The sequence below is a fragment of the Camelus dromedarius genome, chromosome 1 (genome assembly GCF_036321535.1).
Source record: "Camelus dromedarius isolate mCamDro1 chromosome 1, mCamDro1.pat, whole genome shotgun sequence".
NCBI classification, from domain to species: domain Eukaryota; kingdom Metazoa; phylum Chordata; class Mammalia; order Artiodactyla; family Camelidae; genus Camelus; species Camelus dromedarius.
In genome coordinates, this window is record NC_087436.1 from 114,815,993 (window position 1) to 114,842,118 (window position 26,126).

At 42.8% G+C, this 26,126-nt stretch overlaps 1 long non-coding RNA gene across 1 annotated transcript in view; it reads left to right on the plus strand.

The window, feature by feature from the left end:
- Positions 1-23,959, plus strand: part of LOC135321818 (uncharacterized) — a 178,671-nt gene extending 154,712 nt beyond the window's left edge. The window contains exons 2-3 of the long non-coding RNA XR_010381921.1: positions 22,214-22,346; positions 23,797-23,959. This is a non-coding gene — a long non-coding RNA (uncharacterized LOC135321818). The remainder of the gene's footprint in view (positions 1-22,213; positions 22,347-23,796) is intronic.
- The last annotated feature ends 2,167 nt before the right edge of the window (positions 23,960-26,126 follow it).

The window sequence follows — 26,126 nt, forward strand, 5'->3', positions numbered from 1 at the left end:
TGGGGGGTGGCGGCAGCCACTGAAGACTTGATGGCTTCAGCAGTCTTTGTTTACTGATTTGGTTTGCAGTATTTTTCATTCACTGGTTATAAGTTTGACTGATTCCAAGGAAGCAGGAAAAGGTGGAAAGGACCCAGGGCTTCTGAGTTAAATGTGTCTGGGTGGGGAGCTGGTCTCTGCCACTCATTTGCTCTGTGACTTGAGGGCAACCACTTAACCTCTCTGAGCTTTATTTTTCTTATCTGTACAATGGGATAATAACACATACTTTATAGGGTTATTAGGATTAAATGAGGTAATATATATACAATATGTAGCACAGAGCCAGCAACATAGTAGGCTTTTTGAAATATATTTTTTCCTTTCTTCCCCTCCCTTCCCCTCCCTTCCCCTCCCTCCCTTCCCCCTCTTCCCTCCCTCCTTCTTTCCTTCCTCCTTCCCTCCCTCCCTTCCTCCCTCCCTTCCTTCCTTCCTTCTGTCTAAATAAATAGTAGTTATTAAAGTTGCTTATTAAGCTTGCTTACTTAGAAAGGAAACAGCACCTGGAGCTGATGGTGACTGTGCCAGCATTCCATCCTGGCATCTAGCAGGAAATAACCATCTAGCAACCTGGCTGAGACAAGACAGACTCTGTAGTTATATTGCAGAGATTGGCAAACTTTGCAGGGAGGCAGTGGGGGGCACTCCCTGCCTGTATTTGTATGGTCCAAGAGCTAAGAATATTTTTTTACATTTTTAGATGGTGGAAAAAAAAATCAAAAGCAGTGGACTTTTTCAAAGATGAAATACATCACATACCATTACAGATCAGCAGGCACAGACGAACATTTGCAATCGATTTTGATGGAGCAGGGCTAGAATTCTGATCTGATCCATTAAGCACGCAAGCCACAGATCAGTCACGTAGTGGAGATCAGTGGTCCTAGTCTGAGTCGGGGCTGCCTGTGTGTGCTCCCCCACCTCTTTCCTGCCCTCTTTCGGCCTCCCCACTTCCAATACCATCTTTTTGGAAGTAGGTCCTCCCCACCTTCTCAGATTCCAGCCCTGGACATTTAGACAGAAGGAAGGAAGGGAGGGAGGGAGGAAAGGAGGAAGGAAAGTGCTATGAAAGATCTCGGGATAAGGAGATGCACAAAGGAGTTTGCTGTCCTACCTCTAACACCTTCTCTCTGGGAGATTTTGGGCAGCTCCGTGCACCCAAGTCAGCCTCTGTGAACTCTTTCCTGAAATTGTGATAATCATCGTGCAAGACAATGCTGGTTTTCCTCAGGACCCCCCCCCCCACTGCTTCTTTTTGCTTTAGACCCATAGCTAGACTCAAGTCCCAGAAGACCCCTAGAGATGAGGTACAAAGTGTGACCCATAAGGAGGTGTGTTACACATCCAAAGAACTACTTGACTTTTCTAATTTATGCAGACGTAAGTGTGGGGCCACGTGTGAGAATGGATATTAAGGCTGTGGGATAAAGGTAGCAGGACCATAAAGTCGAATCAGGCTGAGCTAACTGATGTGGGCTCTCGAAGCACAGGTCGTGCACGTAATGCTGTGGCTCAGGGAGCTAGAAAGAGCTCAAACAGTTCATTTGGTTGATTGGCTGAAACATGGACATGAAAAATGTGGCCTATGGTGGGAAAATGAGAAATGCTGGCCCTTCTATGGTTTAATGTATCTGAAGCGGTTCAGAGACTTAGGGACAGTGTGTGTTAGAGTGGATTTGTTATTTAAGGCCTACTCAGCCACACTTGGAGGGTGCAGAAGACATGGCTCTGACTGATACTTTGAACATAGATTTATGAGGGGGGCCCTGGTGTCCTTACAGAGCTCTGTGACCACTCTTCTCTGTAGACCAGACCTTGCAGTGGGGACAGTAGTTGCTGAATTGGGAAATCTAACTGCTGTCGGGGTACAGTTGTCCCTCAGTATCCACAGGGGGGTGCTTCCAGGGCCAACCAGGCATCCCCAAAAATCTGAGGATGCTCAAGACCCATACTTGGCCCTCTGTATTGGCAGCTCCTCATCCTTGGATTCAACCAACCACAGATCACGTAGTATTGTATTTATTGAAAGAATAAAAAGTCACATATAAGTGAGCCTGTGTAGTTCAAACCTGTGTTGTTCAAAGGTTGACTATAGTTGGATCCTGGAGTGATGGGCCGAGCGATGGTGTTCAGCCACAGAAGTCAAGGTGGGCATGGTAACTGTCATGGACAACAGGGTCAAAGCAGCGATTGGAATAGCCTGACTCACAGAGCTCTCTGGTGTTGGCTGACTGATCACAGTGTGACTAGAAGTGAGATACACAGGAAGCTTACCAATTCTCACTGATCTGTATAAGCAGAAAAGTTCTAGGCCCCAGGTGACCAAAACTCTAACTTGAATCATAAAGACGTAAAGTCATGACCCTTCAGTCAATTTCCAGGTTTGAGCCAGTTTACAGACCCAGAACAACTTGAATGAAGGGGAGACTGGTTCCCCTTGAGGAAGGACCCCAGCACTCTGCCATAGATTTATACTGTTAATCTTCCTCCCGGGCTTCCCCAAATGGACCTGCCACCTTTCACCAGGGCAACTGCATTGGGGAAAAGGACGTAATCAGGACTTTCAGGAGCTACTGGATACTGGCCTGGAACTGTCACCTCTGTCTACCAGTCAGAGTAGCAGTTTATGGAGATCAGGGGATGAGTGGAATTGTAGGTCAGGCCCACCTCACAGTGGGATCAGTGATCCCTAAGCCCACCCTGTGCTTATTTCCCCTGTTCTGGATGAAGAATTAGAATAGGTAGTTATACAGTCGACAGCTGGCAGAATCCCCACACTGATTTCCTGACCTGTGGAATGAGGGCTGTTCCAGTGGGATGCAGAGGCTGTTCGAACTGCATGGATCTAGGAAAACAGCAAACCAAAAACAAGAGCAAATTCCTGGAGGTATTACAGGGATTAGTGACACCATCAAAGATTAGGATGAGGCAGCGTGGTGATTTCCACTGAATCCCCACTCAGCGCATCTACTTGGCCTGCACAGAGGACAGGTGGGTCTTGGGGAGTGACAGTGGATTATAGTAAGCCCAGCCAGGTGGTGACTCCAGCTGCCGCTGCTGTACCAGATGTGGTTTCTTTGCTTGAGCAAATTAACACATCCCCTGGTGTCTGGTATGTAGTGATTGATCTGGCAAATCACTTTTACTGTTTGATACCTATTGGTGCAGACCACCAAAAGCAGTTTCTTCCAGTTAACAAGCCCAGCAATAAATACACTGTTGCTGTGCTACCTCAGGGGCATGTCAACTCTCCAGCTCTGGGTCATAATTTAGTTTTTAGGGCTCTTTTTTTCCTTGCCCCCGGGGCTCTTGATCACCTTTCCCTTCCACAGGGTATCACAGTGACCCCTTACACTGATGGCATTGTGAACAGGAGGCAGCAACTACTCTGGTAACTGGTAAGACATTTGCATGTCAGAGGGTGGGAAATGAACACAACAGAAATTCAAGAGCCTTCTATGTCAGTGAAATTTCTACATGTCTAGTGATGTGGGGGCCAAGATATCCCTTCTAAACTGAAGGAAAGTTGTTGCATCTGGTTCTTCCTACAACTGAAAAAGGGACACAGTGCTTCATAAGTCTCTGGAGTTTGGAAGCAACACATGACTCATTTGGGTGTGTTACTCTGGCCCATTACCGAGTGACTTGAACGGCTGCTGGTTCTGAGTGGGGCTCAGGACAAGAGAAGGTTCTTCAACAGGTCCAGACGGCTGTGCTCTGCTGTTTGGGTCCTGAAATCTAGCCATTCTGACAGTAGCCGACTGCAGTGCTGTTGGGAGCCTTTGGCAGCCCCTGCAGGTGAATCACAGCACAGACGCTAGGCTTTTAGAGCAGAGCCCTGCCACCCTCCACAGTAACCATGGTCCACTGGAGAGACAGCTCTTGGCTTATACTGGGCCTTACCAGACTGAATGCTTAGCCATGTACCACCAAGTCACCATGTGACTTGAGCTGCCCTTTGTAAACTGAGTGTTCTCTGACCCACCAAACCGTGAAGCTGGGTGTGCAGAGATGACACCCCTTCATCAAGTGGAAGTAGCATGAATATGACCGGCCCTCAGCAGTCCCGCTTGAGGCGTGGTAAGTTTCAAGAAGTGACCAAATGCCCATGGTCCCCACTCCTGCCAAACTGCCCTCCCTCTCCCAGTCTGCACCCTTGGCCTCATGGGGATTTCCTTGTAATCAGCTGGACAGAGGAAGAGAAGAGTCTTCCCTTGGTTTACAGATAGCCCTGTATGCTGGGCAGGTGCCTGGAAGTGCACGGATGCAGTGCCACACCCCTTTCTGGGACATCCCTGAGGGACACTGCTGAAGGGAAAGCCTCTCAGTGGACAGAACTTTGAGCAGTGCTTCTGGTTATTCACTTTCTTGGAAGGAGAAATGGCCAGATGGCCTATTAGATATGGATTCATGGGTTGTAGCCAGTGGTTTGGCTGGTTGGTCAGGGACTTGGAAGGCACATGATTGGAGAATTGGTGACAAGGAAATCTGAGGAAGAGATATGTGGATAGACCTCTCTGAACAGGCAAAAAATGTGAAGGTATCTGTGTCCCATGTGACTGCTCACCAAAGGTTGACCTCAGTAGAGGAAGGTTTTAATAATCAAGTGGATAAAATGACCCACTCAGTGGATACTAGTCAGTCTCTGTCCCCAGGCACCCCATCATCTCCCAGTGGCTCATGAGCAAAGTGGCCATGGTGGCAGAGATAGAAGTTGTGCATGGGCTCAGTAACATGGACTTCTACTCACCAAGGCTGACCTGGCTATGCTCACCACTGAGAGCCCCATCTGTCAACAGCAGACACCAACACGGAGTTACCAATATGGCACCAGTCCCCCAGATGATCAGCTAGCTACCAGGTAGCAGACTGATTACATTAGACCGATTCCATCATGGAAGAGGCAGCATTTTGTTCTTTCGGGAATAGACATTTACTCTGGATATGGGTTTGCTTCCTCTGCACTCAGTGCTTCTGCCAGAAATACCATCTTTGGATTTATAGGATGCCTTCTTCACCATCAGAGCATTCCACACAGCTTTACTTCTGATCAAGGAACTCACTTCACAGCAAAAGAAATGGGGCAGTAGGCCCCTGTTCATGGACTTCAGTGGTCTTACCGTGTGATTCACCACCATCCTGGAGCAGCTGGTTTGATAGAATGGTGGAATGACCTTCTGAGCATACAGTTACAGTGCTAGTTAGGTGGTGATACCTTTTAGGGCTGGGGAGGATTCTCCAGAGGGATGTATGTGCGCTGAATCAGAGTCAAGTATAGGGTGCAGTTTCTCCCATAGCCAGAAATCACGGGTCCAGGAATCAAGGTGTGGAAATGGGGGTGGCACCACTCACTACTACCCCTAGTGACCCATTAGCAAAATTACTGCTTACTGTTCCCATGACCTTGCGCTCTGCTAGACTAGCAGTCTTAGTCTCAGGGAGAGGAACACTTCCACCCAGAGGCACACCCATGATTCCACTGAAATGGAGGTTAAAATCGCCACCCAGCCACTTTGGGCTTCTTATGATTCTGAATCAGCAGCACAAAAGGAAGTTCTTATGCTGCCTAGGGGACTGATTGATCCTCATTACCAGGGGGAAATTGGATGACTACACAGTGCAGGTAAAGGAGGGTATGTCTGGACTGTGGGAGATCCCTTAGGGCGTTTCTTAGCACTACTGTGCCCTGAGATTGAGGTCCGTGGAACTTTATAACAATTCAGGCAGGACTTCTAGAGGCCAAGATCATTTTTTGGTGAAGAGGGGGAGATGTAAGTAGGTTTATTTATTTAATTTTTTAAAGGAGGTGCTGGGGATTGAACTGAGGACCTCGTGCATGCTAAGCATGCACTCTACCACTGAGCTACACCCTCCCGCCTTAAAGGCTGAGGGTTTTCAGGAATGAAGGTTTGGGTCACTCCACCAGGTAAAGAACCATGACCCCTGAGGTGCTTCCTGAGGGCAAAGGAAATACAGAACTGGTGGTGGAGGAAAGTAGTTCTAAATACAACCACGCCCGCATGACCCATTACGGAAATGAAGCCTGTGATTGCCATGAGTATTTCCTCCTTATTTGGTTATAATTTATCTATATGTCAAATACCTTTATTTTCTCTCTCATGTCACATAAAGTGTATTGACTTTATATCATAGTATTTATTGTTCATTTTAACTCATAGTATTTAAGTTTCAAGAAATCAATGAGAAAATGAAATACCACTCGAGGGCTTTACCTCTTTTTGTGGGGAGAAGATTAACCCACTTCCAGTTGATGGCAGGATAGCTGTATCATGTTAGAATTATGGCCTTCTTAGTGTCTTTATTTGGAGATTAAATATGGTTTAAGGAGACACGTACAGGTGCCAAGTTGACAAGGGGTGGACCTGTGATACTTAGTTTTTTGTGTCGAGTGGACTACTGGGTGCTCCAGTATTTGGTTAAACATTATTCTGGGTATGTCTGTGAGGATATTTCTGGGTAACACTGGACTTGGCAGGTTGAGTATGCCCTCTCCAGTGTGGGTGGACCTCATTCAATTCAGTGAAGGACTGAATTGAATAAAAAGCTGAATGAGAAAGAATTCTCTCTCTCGGCCTGTCTGTCTTTGAGTTGGGACTTTAGTTTTCTCCAGCGTTTGGACTTGGACATGACTGGAACTACACCACTGGGCCTCCGGGTCTGGGCTTCTCAGCCTCCACAGTCCTGTGAGCCGATTCTTTGTGATAAGCTTCTCCCTCTCTCCCTCTTTCCTTCCTTCCTTCCTTCCTTCCTTCCTTCCTTCCTTCCTTCCTTCCTTCCTTCCTTCCTTCCTTTCTTCCTTCCTTCCTTCCCTCCTTTCTTTTCTTCTTTCCTTTCCTTTCCTTCCATCCTTCCTTCATCTATATCCTGTCTCCCTCTCTCTCTCTATATTTGTGTCTAATTTATCTATATATTCTATGCACATATGTATCCCATTTGTTTTGTTTCTCTGGAGAACTCTGACTAATAGAGACGTTATGCTAGGTGTTGGAGATACATGTGAAACCAAACATAGCCTCTGGTCTCAAGGAACTTGTCTACTAAAGGAGAAGAGTGTGCAAGCAAGTTAGAGCAAGATGGTGTTGTAGTGAGCAGCACTGTAATTCAGGAAAACAGAGGTCAGGGTGGAAGGAAGGATCTCTGGCCGTCACTAAAAATCAGGGAGACTCATAGCAAGAATCCATAATCCTAGCTCTGCCTCTCCCTCCTTCACCACAGCAAGTAACCGAAACACCCTGTTTTAAATACCACTGTTTTTTCTTCTTCAAGGTTCTCATTGAAATTCTCTTCAGTTTGTGTTGGATCCAATATTACGATTTTCCTAAGACTCCTCACTCCTTAGGACTTGAGTGAACTTTTATGCAGCAGTAATAAAAATAATTACAATAATAAGTTTGATAGGCAGCAATGAGGTAGGTACTATTTTATCTTTATTTTGCAGGTGAGGGAATTAAGTTCAGAGAGCTTAAGTGACTTGCCTAAGGTCACACAGCTAGTATGCATAAGCAGAACTGAAATCCGGGTCAGTTTGACTTTGCAACCACTGTGCTCAAGGTGTATACATTTAGACATTTCCATTTTCTTCCAAGATATTCTCATTTCACTGTTCTTGGGACTTACGCATTTCAAAATGTGAGTCAGGAAATACTGCTTCTTGTTCAGAGCCATCCAGTGGCTTCCAGTCACACTTGAGTAAAATCCTAAATCCTTACCATGGCCTACAAGGCCTTAGGGGATTGTTTCCTGCTCGCTTATTTTTAATCTCTCATTCACCTGTTTTCCTTTCGTTTACTCTGCCTCAGCCCCCTGCCCTTATCTTAAATTTCGACCCACAGAATCTGTGAGCGTAGTAAAAGCCAACCCACAACTTGAAAAAGGGACAACAGAGCTGACTCTCATACCCAAGAGTGGGAGAGGTACGGCTTTGTTTTTGGAGCCCTTGAATTCTTTTTTTTTTTAATGCAACATCATCAGTGTCTTTAGATTTTATTATCAGCCTTCTCCACCAATGAGGTCCGTAAAAGTGGGGATCAAACAAAGTATTGTTTGTTAATACATATCAACAATATAGATAGATACATAGATAGATAAGTTACATCAGTATATACATATATAAAATAATATATATTTGTATATGTATTTATATTAAAAATAGTGTGACTGTAAGTAAGTATAGATATATTTAGCATCTCAAATGCTACCTACCACATGGAATTGTTTGAATGCATGAATGATTTAACAAATTGACTCAGTGACTTAAGTATCTTTTATATGCTGATGAATTGCAAGTTTACATCTCCAGTCCAAACATCTCCACAGACTCATGTCTCCAAGGGCTAGTTGACATCTTCACTTGGTGGTCTAACAGGCATGTCAAACACAGCATCTCCAAAATCAGACTCCTGATCTTCTCCCTTTTCTCTGGCCCCCCTCCCAAACCTGCCCCTTCAGTGGCTTTTCCACTCTATTTTGTAGAAACTCCATTATTTTAGTTTACAAACCCAAGGATGCTCTGAGGCCGCAGTTTACAGCACTCAGTTTCTCTTCTCAAGCAGTTCATTAGCCGGTCATGTAGGCTCTCCTTTCAAACCATATCAGGGTCTGAGTCTCTCCCTGCATCCGCCATCACATCTCCTGGATTATCATAGTCTCCTAACTCACACCATCTTGCTTCCACGTATCTGTCCCTGTTCTCTTCTCAGTTTAGCAGCCGTCTAGAATCATGGTGAAGCGTAAATCAGAGTGTGGAACGTCTCTGCTCTAAACCCTCTAACGAGGCCTGTTTCTTTCAAGATAACAAGAGCGCTTCCTAGGATGGCCTCTCTAGCCCTGCGTGGTCGGCTCCCATTCCCTCCGTGACCTCATCTTCTGCTCCTCCCCTCGTTCACTCTCTTTCAGCCTCTGGCCAGTTCACTGCTCCTGAAGCACATTAGATTCATCCCACCCAGGACCGCTGGCTCTCACCACCACTGCTGCCCCCCGCCCCCACCCCCGTGCTGGAACACTGTTCCACCAGCACCCATAGCTACGCCCTGACCTTGTCTAACATTGTGCTCAAATATCCCCTTCTCAGTGAGATATTCCCGGCAGCTTAGTTAAAGTTGCGCCACCCTCCTGCCCTCTCCAGTCCCATTCCTTGCTTTCTTTAATGCCATCATCCTCCAGCAGGCTTACTTGGTTTGTTTTCTGTGCCCATCACTAGAATAGAAGCTCTGTGGGTCAGGGACTTCTGTCTGTTTTGTTCACTGCTCTATCTTCAATGCTGACAGCTCTAGAATAGAGAAAACATTCAATAAGTAGGCACTGGATAAATGGAAGGGCAAATGAGAGTGAATAAGCCCAAGATACCCCGCCGAGCCTATCACTGGTGCAGGGCTGCGTCAGTGATCTAAGGTGACCCTGTGATGTTGAAGAGGAAAACTTGCATTTGGGGCAACCAGCTGTCCCGCTCTTCCTTGGGGAAGTCCTGCTTTATGCCTGGTGTCCTGTTTTAACTGTTAATTAGTGGCCTTTTTCACGCTGACAGTGTCTTAAATGGCCACCTTGTTTATATTCCATGCTTATATTCCAAGGAGGCACGCTGCACCAGGTGCTACTGACGGCTGTCGTATGACCAAGAGGGAAGGTAGCCTGAGTGTGAAGTGATCGTAGTGGAGGGCAGACGGGGGGGGGGGGGGGAGGGAGGGAGATGCCCAGTGCCCCGCTCACGTGGTTGAGCCACTGAATCACCCAGATAATTTGCAAGCTTATCAGAAAGAGTTAGGCAGTTCAGCAGTTTAGCAGTTATTAGAAAGAGTGTATTTCCACATTGTTTAAGCCTGTTTCCATTTGGATGCCTGTTACTTGAGTTAGAATTTTCAGCTGATAACTCATCCTAATCTGCTATGGTAAACTGTCAGACTACTACAGGTAGCTCTAACTTCAAAGAAATTTCAAGGTCGGCAGCTTCTAGAATGGCTTCCAACGATCCTAGATTCCTTACATTCAGACTGTTGTGTAATCCCCACACCTTAAAGGTGGGCTGGCCCTGGCCACTCGCTTCTAATGGATAGAACATAGTAGAAGTAGTGATAAGATGGCACTTCCAAGATCAGTCTACAAAGAGACTGTATGTAGCTTTCATCTTGGGTCCTGCTATCTGGCTCTTCCTCTGGGGGATGTGAGCCGTGTGTTGAGAATAGACCCATGTGGCAAAGAACTGATGTCTTAGGGGACCATGTGAATGAGTTTGGGAGCAGATCCTCCCTGTATCCCCACACCACTCCCATTCCCATCTTGAGGCAAAATGACTGCCCTGGCCAACACCTGTGAGACCCTGAGCCAGGGGACCCAGCTAAGCTGTGCCCAGATTCTAGATCAATAGAAATTATGAGATGGTAAATGTTACTGTATTGAGCTTTTAAATTCTATCTTAACTTGTTATGCAGCAGTGGATGACTAATACAAGGAGGGAGCAAGGAATGCCTGTAGTTTGGTTCACTTGAATCCTGAGACGTGGACCACTTTCCTGCGCAGGCACCTCTGCAAGAGAGAGACAGCATCTGGGGAAGTACTAGAGGTCTTAGTAAGGGCATCACACCCGACCCGTTTGTCAGGCCCCGGAAACAGTCAGCTAGAAGGGAGAATGGAGCTGAGTCCTAGGAGACTGGGAGATGCGATTCTGATGGAGTTGAAGTTGTCACGTACAGGAGAGCTGCTGATCATGCCTTAGTCAGCTCGGGCTGCTGTAACAAAATACCGTAGACTGATGGCTTAGACAGCAACCATTTATTTCTCACAGTTCTGGAGGCTGGGACGTCCAAGGTCATGGTGCTGGCTGATTCAGTTTTTGATGAGAGCCCCTTTCCTGGCTTTCCAGTGTCCACCTTCATGTGGTGTCCTCACATGGCCACAGTGGAGAGACAGAGAGCTGGGGGGTGGGGGGGGGGGAGAGAGAGAGAGTGCTCCAAGCTCTCTGGTGTCTTGTCTTATATAGGTATTCATACCATCTCGAGGACCCCATCCTCAAGACTGCATCTAATCCTGATTACTTCTTAAAAGTCCTTGCCTCCAAATACCATGACACTGTGAGTTAGGGCTTCAACAGAAGGATTTGGGGGGAGACACACATAATTTCAGTTGATAACAGTACAGCATCAGAGATTGCAGGCAGGAGACTGGGGGTGGAGGGTGAGAAATCATGCTTCCCCTAAATATGGTGGAGACACTTGCTTTGTGTGGTTTTGGCCTCCACTTAAGAGAAAGATTGTAGTGAAGAAAGATGTGAGAGGTCCTGGAATCAGGCAGTAGAGTGTGGTGGTTATGAGCCCAGGCACTGGAGCCAAACTGCCTGCATCTGAACTCTGGCTCTGCCATTTGCAAGCTGTGTAGGCCAGTATGGATTACGTCATTTTACTTAATTTCTTCAGTGCCTCAGTTTGCTCTTTTATAAAATGGGACAATAATAGAGTTATTCTGAGGATTAAACAAGTTAATATATGATAGATGCTTAGCACGCTGCCTGGCTTGTAGTTAGCTTTAAATAGCATCATCGATGTTATTCTTCTTACCATCAGACTCCCCGGGTTGAAATTCTGGCTGAGGTTGGCTGTGTGTCTATTGGCAAGTAAGTTGTCCTTTTATGCTCCCAGTTTCCTCACCTGTTAACATGCGAATAATAATACCCTGTCCCATAGGTTTGTTGTGAATGTGAAAAAATAATGCATATGATGTGTGTAGCACCTAGTGAGCCCTCAGTGGAGATCATCTGTTATTGTCTTTCCTCCTTGCTCTGTAAAAGAATTTAGCTCATTGTCCCAACTTGGAGAGTCAATAGGGAATTTGAATTTGCTTTACAGAGATTTACTCTAAAAGTTTTTTTGAAACACTTCTATTCTAGAAAGGGAGGTGCCCTAGGCTATTTTTTTTTTTCTATCACTATGTATTTCAGTTAAAAACAATCTTGTTGATGGGTCATGGATTGCAGTGAAAAAGCCTGGACAATGCTGAGCTGTTTTTTTTTTTTAATCAAACTATAGTTGATCTACAATACTGTGTTAGTTTCAGGTGTACAGTAAAATGATTCAGTTATATCTAATGTGAATATATATAATAGAATATATCTATTCTTTTTCAGATTCTTTTCCATTACAGGTTATTACAGGATATTGAATATAGTTCCCTGTGCTATACAGTAGGTTCTTGTTGTTTATCTATATTGTATATAGTGGTGTGTATTTGTTGATCTCATACTCTTAATTTATCCATTCCCCCTTTCTCTTTGGGCTGCTTTGGATTTTTTTTTCTCCCCCATGTGAGTTGAGGAGTCTTAGAAAGTTACTTGCCTCCCTGACCTTCAGTTTCCGTATCTGTACAATAGGGGTAATAATGCGTCTTTCACAGGGTTGTCAGAATGATGGGATAATGTAAAGTATACAGACACTCCTTGCCAAGTGCTTGCCCCAGAGTATAAACTGACATCTGTGCGGAGACATCTTCCTCATCCATTCCCAGTGCCTTCTTTTTCTCAGAATGTAGTACCGTCATGTAGTAAGCATTTGTAAATGCTGCCAGTTAATTAGTTTCATGCAGTGTTGCTGGGTGGCTTAATCCCTGTTCCTAGCACTCCTGGGACTGTATGAAATACAAGACGAGCATTCTTACCATAAAGTTATATTAAGGAATTTAATGAACAGAAAATGCCATATACCATCTGCATCAAAATTAAGTATGTGGCCTATGTATAGACACAGAATTCCTGAGCGACCTCATTCTGTAAAGCCTGTGTGCTCTGCCTGCCCACAGTTCCTGGAGGTGAGACATTTCCTGATGTTGGTTTCGTGGCTTCCCTGGTATCAGAGACTGTGGCTGAATGAAGGGGCTTTGGTCTCCCCAAAGCCTGCTCTCACAGGGTATTAAGCTCATGGATGCAGGCTGACTACCTGTATTCAGATGCCAGCTCCAGTACCAACTAGGGCAAGTCCCTACAATGGTGCCTCAGTTTTCTCCTCTGTAAAATGGTAGCATTAGCCAAGGTAATTATTGCTGGTTGCTGTAACAGGAACTCCCAGTGGCTTGACACCCTTACACTCTCTTTCTTTCCCACTTTACTGTCTGAAGAAGGAAAGTGTGGAATATTGGGAATGGTGGTGGGAGAGGAGCCACACGCAGAAGTGGATGCATCCCTTTTGCCTATGCTCCATTAGCCAGAATCCAGGCATAGGAACCTTTTTTGAATCAAGGGGAGTGGTGGTGGGAAAACTGCTGTGTGGTGAGGGGAGATGCAACCGTGAACAACTGACGTTGTCTCTGCCACAGTGAAGATAACGGTCCTGTCTCCCAGGGATGCTGCGATGATTACACGTGTGGGGCACTGCCTTCCGCATGGTAAACCCTCAGTAGGTCATAGCTCTCTCTGCGCTTTCCCTCATCATCAGCATGGCCATCAGTTTGTCTCATGGTCCTTCCCCGTCGAGCAGTGGTTTCAGGGAATCCAAGGGAGGTAGGAATCACTCTTCTTGGAACCACAGTCTCGGGCCTAGTGTCAGATCCTCACTAGGGACATGGCTAAAATTTGCCCAAGTTGGCATCTTTTGATAATTTGTGCTTCTTGCTGTTGACTTGGGCTGCCCAGTTGGCTTTTGTCATCGGTAGTTCCAGGTTAATTTCTTGCTGATTTCATGGGTGTAGAGAGTGGGGAGGGGAACTTGATGAGCTTTTGGAGAAGAGTGGTCACTAGTGTAAACCTTCCCCATCCTTTGTCTTTGCCTAAGGGTTATTTCTCATCTTCATTGGATTCTCTGTTCTGCAGTTAGTCTGCCAGAATTTTAGGCTTCTCATGTTCTCTTATTCATCCATTCATTGATTCAAAAAGTACTTATTGAGTGTCTGTCATGCACTAGGCATTACTGGGGAATATATCAGTGAACAAAAATTACAAACATCTCTATCCTCATGGATCCTGCATGAGGTGGAGTCAACACTAAATGTAAGTCTAATAAGGCTAATAAGACTGCGATGAGCGCCATGAAAAAAAACGAGCATCATGAGCAAGGTGAGTGTTAGGGACTGAATGTTTGTGTGCCCCTCAGCATTCGTATGTTGAAATCCAACTTCCAGTGTGATCGTATTAGGAGGTGGAGCTTTGGGGAGGTAACAAGGTCATCAGGTTCGAGCCATTGTGAATGGAATTAGTGCCCTTAAAAGAAGGGACCAGAGAGCTAGCTCATCGTATATCTGCCATGTGAAACAAAGAAAAGTGGGCACCAACCCCCATCATGCTGCACCCTGGTCTTGGACTTCCAGCCTCCAGAACTGGGAGAGATAAATGTTTATTGTTTAAACTATACAGTCCTATTTTTAGAGTAATTTGTTAGAGCAGCCCTAACTAAGATGATAAGATACATTAGGTGTGTTAGAAACAGGGAGAGCTGAAGTTTTTTTGTTTTTTGGTTTGTTTGTTTTAATTAATAGACTGTTTTTTAGGACGGTTTCAGGTATACAGGTAACCTAAGCAGAAAGTACAGAGAGTCCCCATATACCCTTGTTCCCCTGTGTGCGGTTTCCTCTGTTATTAACGTCTCACAGGAGTGTGGTGCGTATGTTACAACTCATGAACCGATGTTGATACATTATTATTCACTAAAGTCCATAATTTAAGTTAGGATTCACCGTGTTGTACAGTTCACGAGTGAGCTGTCATTTTAAAAAGCGTAGTGTATCAGGTACCTCTTGTGCCCATGTGACATCCTCCCAGCTCTCCTTTTAATTACATCCTGATTGAGTTGTGGCTTTTCTACCTGCTTCCTATGACACCTGCTGGACATCACTCAGCCGTTCTGATGAAGGCACGTGCAAGCCTGGATCCACAAGGGTATTAAGATTTTCGCAAGGAAACCTTTGACCAATGGAGGGTGGGAGCTGGTGGATGGCAGCCTAAAGCCATTGAACATGAGGGCTGCGATCTATCTAATTAATGTTCTTGTTGATCGTGTAACAGGCCCAGAGAGGCTAAGAGGTTTCCCAGGGACACACAGCTCATCAGCAGATGTTCTGAGGATGAGATCCTCAGCCGCGGGGCTCCCAGTACAGTGCTCTGTCAAGGCAGGGAATAGAGAAAGAGAAAGCACTCTGTCACTGGGCTCCAGCTGAAAGCACAGATCAAGGATAATCACCCTGCTGACCAGTCTTCTTGCCTTGGTTTACATCACTGTTATTTTTTCCCCTGTTATTATTACTAAGCAATATATTCAATATTTTATAAAAGAAAAATAAATACCTGCTTTTTAAAGAGCAGTTTCCAGTGACTCATTTAGGAGGAAATCTCCTTAGAAACTGGGATATTGGAAGATTGAAAACTTTGAACGGTTTGTTTTTCTGTCCTGGACTTAGATTCTGTGAAAGTTTCTGCATTGATAGCTCAGGGGGTTGAAATATCATTTTCATCCCTTTTCCTTGTCCCTGGGAAGGTCACAGAGCCTGCCTGACCTGCCATCATCCCTGGATGCCACAGTGCGACTTGAATGTGACCCACGCTGACCACATCTCCAGGGTGTTCAAGCCGTTTCCATATTCATGTAGTTACTGGGCTTTTTATGTGTTTTTTTTTTTTTATGACCATGAAATTGAGAGATGAAGAGGCCTGGATGCTGCCAAGTCCGTGTGGCCAGGGCTCCGTGTGAGTCCCCTCGCTTTGCCAGCGCCCTTCATTCCTGACGGCGGCTTCCCTCCCGTTCCTTCCTGTCCTCGTCTTCCCGGCAGCGCCAGCAGCGCTCAGCAGGCCCAACTGATTCGTGAGGTCTAAGAGTCGGGGACTTTAGTGATTAGGGGAAACAACTGTCCCCTCGTGTGACCAGAAGTAGATGTTCAATATTTGGCTTTTGTTTATCACACCCTTATTCTGAAATACAAAAACGAGACAGAAAGAGTTAATAGTGTGACCTTTGGAAATCATTTTTTAAATTTGTGTAATGTAATAGCAACTAACCTTTATATAGGGCTTACAATGGGGCAGGCTCTCTTTTAAACACTTTATATGGAATATGTCATTTAGTTCTCAGTATAAGACAGTATCCATGAGATACTATCTATCTGTCTATCTCCCTATCTACCTACCTACCTACCTACCATCTGGCTATCATCTGTTGATCCGTCATCCATCTAACATCATCATTTTCATCATCATCATCATCATCACTATTTACTAGGCAAATAAAGGGCTAGGAGTTGATCCCCATCAGTCTGGCTCCAGAGTCCATGCTCTCAACTACTACATAAAAAAGTTAGAAAGGGAAGGAATCAACACAGCCAGCCTTCTCATTCACATATGTGGACATTCACTCACGTGGTTCAGAGAGGGGAACTAACTCTTCTGAAATCACACAGCAAGTTAGTGGCTGCTTATTTCCAATCTGAAGTTCTTTTCCTTCTTGCACAGTGAATCTCTGTCCCTCAGGTGTAGGGAGAGAGCCTAATGCATTAGGTATCAGAGATGGAAGCAAATACTGAATGACTTTATGCGAGGTAGAGTAACCTGCTTAGAAAAGCAAGGAGGCGGCAGAGCAAGTGGGGAGTATGTGTGTTGGGGGAAGGACGACGCTGAATTTAGAAATTGTGCTGCATTAGGCTCTGGCCAAACTCCAACAATTTTTATTCAATATTATTATTTTTACGTGAAAAGGAACCTGCAACAGTTTAGGCTCAGCTATTTGCCTTCAGGCATTGGTTTGTCAAATATGGGTCCAGTGCCAGTCAAGCAGTGAGTGTTCATGGGTGGCATGTGTCTGTGTGTGTGTGTATGTGTTCTGTGCTCAGGTGTTTGCATGTGCCCTTCTCTGTGTGTGTCCATGGTGTTGGCATAAAAGGCAAAGCATCCTAGGACTTACTGGCTACTTCTTACCTCCAACCCACCTCCCTAATGTGTCAAGAATTATAAATTAATCACCTGGCTGGCTTGCACTGAACTTACTAGTGTTTATGAAAGGGAATTCATTGGATATGCCTGTTAATGGAACACGTGTAATAATACTAAAGCCTGTGATTAAAAAGAAATTTAAGACTCACGAGTTTTTAATAGAAAAACATATCATTTGAGTGTTTATTTGCTGGTGTAAAATGGCTGAAATTTTTTAACGGGAGGGGTGCCTTTTTTTAATTTTAGAAGGATCATGGTGTTCACACTGAAAGTTAGCAGTAGTTTTGCAGAAGCCCTTTTAGATTGTGTTTAGCAGAGGACTCCTGATAAAGCAGAAGCTGTTAATGGTTTCATTCTTTGATGGAAATAGATTGCAGAGTAATTCTACCCATAAGTGTTATTCATTCATTCATCAAAAACGTACTGCATACCTATCATGTGTTAAGCACAGGGCTGCATTGGGATTCAGAGATGGAAACCCTTGATCTTACCCTTAGATGACCCACAGTTTGATGAAGGGAAGACAGGTGAAGAAATAGTCTCAGTACTTGTCCTGATAGAGGGGTGGAAAGGGCAGTGAGGTTAGGCCAGGAGTCAGAGGCTGTCCAAAGGAGGCAGGATTTAAGCTGAATGAGATTTATCCAGTTAACCAAGGTAGGGAAGGCTTAATCAAAGGATAGTATTGCAAATTCACGGGGTCTTGGGAGCAAGTTGTGTTGGAGAGAACCATCAGCTGTTTCTACTGTTAGAGAGTAAGTGCCAGTGATCTAACAAATAATTACTGCTCAGATTCTCTCATTCACCCATTTATTCATTCAGTTGCATAAAGCTGCTGTTCTTGTTCATCTGAGTGTAGATATATACATGCACACAAATATATGTGCACACATATATGTATATGTTAATGTTTCTTGGCAAAATGTGGTATTTGATTTTCTTAAGTTTTAGTGAGATTTAATCATCCACATTATTTTATGGAGAGGTGTAGAAAGTTCTGCATGTAAAATGGAGCTGGTTGATTTTGGCTTTTCAGAAGTTTGCCTGTGGGTTTTTTAGAAATCTTTTTATTTTCCAGGGAAAGTTTGCATAATTTCTCCACAAATCCTATTTATCTTCCGAAATGGCAAGGAGAACAAACTGTTTTGGGTTTCACAGAACTGGAAGACTGCAAAATGTCTACATGTTTTCAGGATATCTGAGTATAGGTTTAGGAGTTTGAGATGTCTTGAAGAGAAAAGTTGTTTTAGTTCTACTTTTTATTTTTAGCCTTGCTGGTAGATTTTAGGAAAGTCAAAATAAGGTCCTGTGCATTTGGGTTTTCTAAAGCTCAAACAAATATGCATTCATTAACTGTTCATTCACTAAGTATTGATTAAGCACTCATAGTGAACTTTAAAAGGAGATGTGAGATGAAACCAATTCAGCCTCTATTCTCAAGTTCGCAATCTGTTGAGCGTGAGGAACAAATAAAGCGGTTGGGGGAAATGGAGTTTACTGTGGAAAACATATTGAAAAAGGAGAGGTATAAGTTAAGCCTTGAAGAACTAATATGGCAGAACCAGGAGTGTGAATTCCAAGCAGAGGAATAATCATGGACTGTGACAGGGAGGTGAGACTAAGCAATAATCTGATTTTTGAAGGGTGGTTGACATGTCAGAATGAGATTTTAAGTTTATATTTTGAGGCCAGTCAACTCTGCTGCTTCCCAGACATGGAAATGATAGATAAAATATAGTAAAAGGGAAAAAATCCTCCACGGTTGTTCAAAAATAGGATACTCATCTCTGTGCTGCAGGGAGCAGGGGAGGATTGGAGTTTAGACCCTATGGTGCAATTAGGACTAAATTGCCCTAATGGTGCCAGGATCACTGTTTCTCAAAAGTGCTGGAATGTGGTTCTCCCTGCTGGTGTGAAAAGTTGCTGCTTTTTACTTTGTATGAAGATGTGTACCTTTGAGTTATTAGCCAAGAGACTCTCCTGGCTAGTGACTGTGTCTATGAATGCCTCTGGGGGCAAGAGCTCCTTGATTCCAATAAAAGACCTAGCTCTGGCCAAGAGTTTCAGGGGCTCAGGTGAAGGCAGAAAAGGTTAGACGTGAAGGAGTACATAAAAACAAACGTATTTACCCCCACGTCAGAGAGAAAAACAATAATACTCCATTCAAAAATGTGCCCACAAACCAAAGTTATAAAACACATGAAAATATTAAAAGGTGGTCAATAAAATCTGTGACTGGATGTGTCAAGGCACATAAAATAGATTTAATAAAACAGTCTGAAAAAGATTTGCAAAAAAATATATGAGGGGTGATTAAGAATCATAAAGGAATACATCATGAACAAAACCAGGCTATTAATCTTGTATCCTGCAATTTTACTGAATTTGTTGATTAGTTCTAATAGTGGAGACTTTAGTTTTCTTTGTAGAGTATCATGTCATCTGCAAATAGTGACAATTTTATTTCTTCCTTTCCAAACTGGATGCTTTTATTTCTTTTTCTTGTCTGATTGCTGTGACTAGGACTTCTAATACTATGTTAGTGTATGACATGTAATAGTGTAATGAAATGTAAAACCAAGGAAGTGAAAAACTCATACCCTGAAGCCTATAAAACTTTGTGAAGGAAACTGAAGATAATACAAAGAGGTAGAAAGACACCTCATGTCCTTGGATTGGAAGAATTAATATTGTTAAAATGTCCATTCTACTCAGAAGGATACACAGATTTAATGGAATTCCTATCAAAATACCCATGACATTTTTCACAAAACAAGTAATTCTAAAATTTATAAGGAACCACAAAAGACCCTGAATTGCCAAAGCAATCTTGAGAGAAAAGAACATAGCTGGAGGTATCATGCATCTTGACTTCAGACTATACTACAAAGCTATAGGAATCAAAACTGCATGGTACTGCCACAGACACATAGTTAAGTGGGACAGAATAGAGAGCCCAGAAATAAACCTACACACTTACGGTCAATTAAATCTATGACAACAGAGGCAAGATATACAATGGAGAAAAGACACTCTCTTTATTAAGTGGTGCTGGGAAAACTGGACAGCTACATGTAAAAGAATGAAATTAGAGCATTTTGTCACACTATGTACAAAAATAAACTCAAGATAGCTTAAAGATCTAAATGTAAGACCTAAAACCATAAAACTCCTAGAAGAGAACATAGGTAGAACATTCTTTAGCATAAATCATAGCAATATTTTTTTTGGTCTGTCTCCCAAGGCAAAGAAACAAAAGGAAAAATAAACAGATGGGGGCTAATTAAACTTCAAAGCTTTTGCACATCAAGGGAAACCACTGAAAAAATTAAAAGACAACCTACTGAATGGGGGAAAATATTTGCAAATGATATGACTGATTAGAAACAACTCACATGTCTCAATATAAAAAACAAACAAACAAACAACTTGATTGAAAATGAGCAGAAGACCTAAATAGACATTTTTCCAAAGAAGACACACAGATGACCAGCAGGCACATGAAAAGATACTCAGTGGCAATAATCACAGGAGAAATGCAAATCAAAACCACAATGAAATATCACCCCACACCTGTCAGAGTGGTTCTCTTCAAAATGACCACAAGGAACAAATGTTGGTGAGGATGTGGAGAAAAGGGAATCCTTGTACACTGTTGGTGGGAATGTAAATTGGTGTAGCCACTGTGGAAAACAGGATGGAGATTCCTCAAAAACCTAAAAATAGAACTGTCATATGATCCAGCAATTCCACTCCTGGGTATAGATCCAAAGAAAATGAATAAAACTAATTCGAAAAGATACATGCACCTAAATGTTCATAGCAGCATTATCTTCAGTAGCCAAGAAATGCAAGCAGCCCATGTGTCCATCAACAGATGAATGGATAAAGAAGATACATATATAATTAAATAAATATATGTATATTATTACTCAGCCATAGAAAAGAATGAAACTGCTGTTTGCAATAATGTAGATGGCCCTGGAGGGTATTATGCTTAATGAAATAAGTCAGAGAAGGCCAAATACTATATATCACTTATATGTGGAATCTAAAAAATTATACAAATGAATGTGTATTGCAGAAACAGACTCACAGACAGAGAACAAACTAGTGGTCACCAGTGGAGGGGGCAGGGATAGGGGATTAAGAAATACAAACTACATGTATAAAATAAATAAGCTGCAAGGATATATTGTACAGCACAGGGAAATATAGCCAGTATTTTGTAATAACTTTAAATGGAACATAATCTATAAAAATAGAATTACTATGTTGTACACCTGAAACTACAATAACATGGTAAATCAACTATTCTTTAATAAAAAAGTTTAAAAATGACCAATCTTAAAGCTAACAGAGAGAAGAGGTAAGTTAACAACAACAACAAAAAATGACATACAATGACAGTGATTTCTCCTTATCATAAAGATGCTAAAAGGCAATGAATCAATATCTTCAGGGTGATGAGAGAAAATAACTGTCAATTTATAATTTTAGATCCAAAAAAACTATAAGAGGGAGGTATAAATAAAATTTCAGACAAAGATTAAAGAATTTATCATCCACAGCTTTTACTAAAAAAAAAAAAAGATGTGCTTAAAAAATGAAAAGTAAAACCAGAAAGATGAATAGATGCAAGTAAAAATAGCGAGTACATTAACAAAATATCTTAGTATATTTAATGAAGGTAAACACAGCTTACCAAGAAACATATAAAACTAAATGTCCAGATAATATAGAAAAAGAATAGATACTAGATTATAACAGAATGGTTAAAACATGATAAAGTCCTTGATTTGTTTATAGGAGGACAAAAATAGTGAATAATCCTAGACTTGTTAGAAAATTATAAAAGGTTAATGTTAAATACTAAAATATAAACACAATTTATATATTGCCAACCAACAGTGAAAAAAGAAAGAATTGTAGACATCTCAGAGAATTAAAAAAATGAGAGCAAAAGAAGTTAAGAAAAAGAACAATAAAGTACATTTTATGTATCAACTTGACTGGGCTAAGGGATGCCCGGATCTGGTAAAGCAGTATTTCTGTGTGTGTCTGCTAGAGTGATTCCAGAAGCACTTAGCATTTGAGTTGGTAAACTGAGTAAAGCATTTGGCCCTCCCCAATGTGGGTGGTCACCATCCAATCCACCGAGGGCTCAAGTAACAACAAAAAGTTGGAGGAAGGGCAAATTCCCTCTTTCTGCTTGAGCTGAGACATCCCTCGTCTCCTGTTCTCAGATACTGGCTCTTGGGTTTTCAGACTCGGAGTGGAAATTTCACCATCAGCTTCCCAGTTCTCAGGCCTTCAGACTCGGACTGAATTACACCCCCGGCACCCCAGGTCTCCAGCGTGCAGACAGCAGATCATGGGACTTCTTGGCCTCCATAATCAGGTGAGCCAATCCCTACAATAAATCTCGTCATATATATATATATGTCACTGATTCTGCTTCTCTGGAGAATCCTAGCACAAATGATAAATGAGAACAAAAAAAAAAAATACAGGAGATATTGTCTTGAATAACATGGGAAAATCCTGAAAGTTTAATTTTAAGTATAAAAAGTCAGTTGTAGAATAAAACATAGAGTATAATATTATTATTTTTAATTATACAGACTATGCAAAACAATTCTATCTTAAAACAAATAAATTAATATCATATAATGTATGTGTGTGTGTATGTATGTTGTATGTTTGTATAATGTATGTATGTGTGTGTGTATGTTTGTATATATATATATAATTTGTTAAAAATAGACAGAAAGGACCAAGATGAACACCAGGTTAGTGGTTGCTTCTGGAGTAGGATGGAGGATGGGAGGATAAGGAAGGAGTTTAAAGGGGCTTCAGTTCTCTCTGTAATGTTTTCCTTCTTCACAATAGCAAGTGGAGCATATTTTAAGGTGTGTTCAATCTGGGTGATGGGTACAAAGGTATCATTATTTTCTGCATTAAATTTTTCATATGGATTTTGATGGGAGGACCATGTGGGAGCATCTTTTTGTTTTCACTCTTCCCTGGCAGTGATTTTAAGCCATGGTGGGATTTCTGTAGAATCCTTCATCCATGCTGCTCTCCCTCATCTTTGTGTCTACGTTGTAGTTACCTAAAAGAGAAAAATCAAAATTGTTCTTTTCATGATGGAAACAACCACATTCTTCAAGGGGCTTTAGTTCCTATGGAGTTTAAAGAAGACAGTATATACTGAATATTGTCCTCAATGTCCAGCATTCTCTATGGAGTCAATAAACTCCGTAAAGACCGAGACTGCACCAGGCTTGTTCAGCACTGCATTTCCCGTGCCTGTGCCTTGGTGTAAAGATTGGGTTAATACATCCATGAGTAAAGGAAGGGCTGCTAGATTTACCCAGCAGCCGCTTCTCGCCTCGTCCATATGCCCGACTCTTCCATAGTCTGTGCCTTTGCACAAGTCATCCCTCTCATTGCCTCTAGGAATGACCTTGCCTGCTAGTTTGCTGTGAAAATTCCTCTTCTAATCTTCCTGTTTCCTGTAGATAGAAGCTTCCTTAGGTCAGAGGTCCTGTCTGTCTCTTTCAATGCTGTAGGCCTATAACCTGTCACGTTTCTAGAATAAATGTATTCTAGTTTATGAGCCCAGATGTCACCTCTCCTCGAAGCCTTTCTTGACATAGCTTCCAAACCCCTACAACTTATATTCCAGACAGTTAACCATGGAAAAAAAAATTGACACTTACCTAGTATATATATTTCAATGACTGCTGTTAGTATTGTAAGTAATTATTTCCCTCATTAGATGTTAATTCCTCAAGGAACAGGTATATATCTTTTTATCTCTGTGTTCCTAATTTCTCGTCTGGCAGGCATGTGGAACGGAGCAGCTTGTCAGCGTGCACTTGTTGAGCTGACTTATATCCATTTGCACATGTTCTGTGCATTTTCTGAAACACTCAGAATCCTCCTGACGGTGCTTCCCTTCTCCGGACAATGGCCAAGTGACCCCAGCGCACAGGTGAATCTCCTGCCGCTTGTGAGGGAGCCTGGAGTAGCCGCTCAAGGTGGATGCCCAGGAAAGGGTAAGGTAACGTGGGGAGTGAGGAGAGGGGTCGGTAGTTACCTTCATCTTATCTGCCCAGGTCTGTGACCAGTGAGTCGCCTGGGGATGGGCACAAGCCCTCCCGCGGGGAGGACTCTTCTGTGCTCTCAGTCCCCTGCTGCTGCCATCTGTTGATAATTACTGTCTGGTCTCTGCTGAGAATGTGTGATATTTAATATTTCCTCACCACTTGAACAAACATGCGGCAATAACAGAACGGCACTTGGCCACAGGAGTAGAAAGATGTATTTGCATGAAAGAGTCAGTGTACACCTTGGGCCAGGCAAACAACTGCCTTCTCTTTGCAAAGTTACGAGAAGTCCCCATGTTTCAGAACCTGGAGAATAGGTACATTGACTTAGGTTGTGTTTTTGGAAGAAAACTCTTAAAAATCCAAACTATCGAGAAGATCAGGAAACAAAATGTAACAACTTCTTTTGACAGTTGATGTGATTTTTCTTTTAATGAGCCATCATGAAATTTTCCCAGGTAGCTTTTCAGCATTTTTAGAGAAAGTTGATGCTCTTGACAAGTAGTAAGAAAGAAGAAAAAATGTTTTGTACATTGGAAAAAGAGTTCTTCCATTTGAAAATCTTTTTTTTCCCCAGTCCTTTCGGGAGTGGAGAAAAGAGGTTTCTAGTTTCATTTGCAGGTGGGGAAGTTCAACTTCCCGGTTTAAGAATAACAAGAAGATTCAACAGGGACAAGCTTTCTGCCCTGCTTTGCATTTACAATAAACGCTGGGTTACTGATGTGATCGGAAATAGACTGCTTTGGTTCACTGAGCAAGTCTGGAGCTGAGGCAGAGAAAGGTGGGGTCACCGATGGCATGTAGATACGTATGGTTCGTTGACCATCTGCGCTGAAGTGGCAGCTGGGACTGAGGAGTAGGGCAGGTGCGGGCGTTGTTTCTAGTACTAGAAAAGAAAGCGAATCGTTCCCCTGTCTTGTTCCGCATCATCCCTCATGTCCATTTGGGAACCGTCAGTTTTTATCATGAATGCTTTTTTATCCCCAACATCTATTATGAAAACTTGCAGACATACTGAAGAGTTAAATGTATTTTACAGTGAATACCAGAATGCTTTCTGTGGTAGAGGGACGCTATCATTAACAGTTTCCTCTGCTTGCTTTATTATGTCTCTGTTCATCTATTTCTTCCTTCCTTGGTAGGTATCAATCAATCCATGTAATTATTGTTAATGCATTTTAAAATATGTTGCAGGCAGTCATGAATGCCTTTACTGTCCACTGTTATCCAAGAGAGAAACCTCGGTTATTGTAGGTACCTTTTCCTTGACTCGCAAGGCCTGCCCGGTGATCACAGAGGGCATTGCCCTGGGCACTGGGTAGTCTGTGCACAGACATGGAATTTACTTGCCACAGGGAGGCAGAAGTTAAAAGTAAAATGAAGACAAATAAATACACAATTACACGTTGTGATCATAGTCATAGAATGGAAAACAGAATAAAGTAGAATGGAATATAGAATGAAATGCCATCTCCAAGACTGTCTCCTTTCCTTTAACCCACCACCTTGCTACCAAAATGACTTTTTGAAACACCACTTGGATCATGCCTACCACCTGTGGGATAAGACCTACAGTCCCCTGACTGGACGACTGCAATCTTATGACATGGCTAGACAAAGGTTTTCACTACTCCACAAATATTTATTGGCTCCCTATTATGTTCTGGGTGCATGGGAAAGATGTTGTGAATATTAGAATAAACACATCTTGATCTCTAGCCTTGAAAGGTTTATGGTCAGGCTGAGGGAACAGATCATTTCAGTATGATGCTTAAAATGCTATGCACACATGGCGGAGAAGCAACCCAGCGCAGCCTTGGGTCCGGGATAGGAAGATCTTCCGAAGGGAAAAATGGATGCTTTGAATCCAGAACACATATTCAGGTGAAGAAGGATGGGAATGTATTCCAGCAAAGAAGACAAAATATTTAGGCAAAAAGACTGGTGGGATAGAGAAACAACAAGCCGTTAGTATTTACTAGACTAGAAATTGCTAAGTTGACAGGCTGGTGATGTGGCTTGTGGGCGGCCTCACAGAGCACCTGCAAAATGGCAAAGAGGCCAGG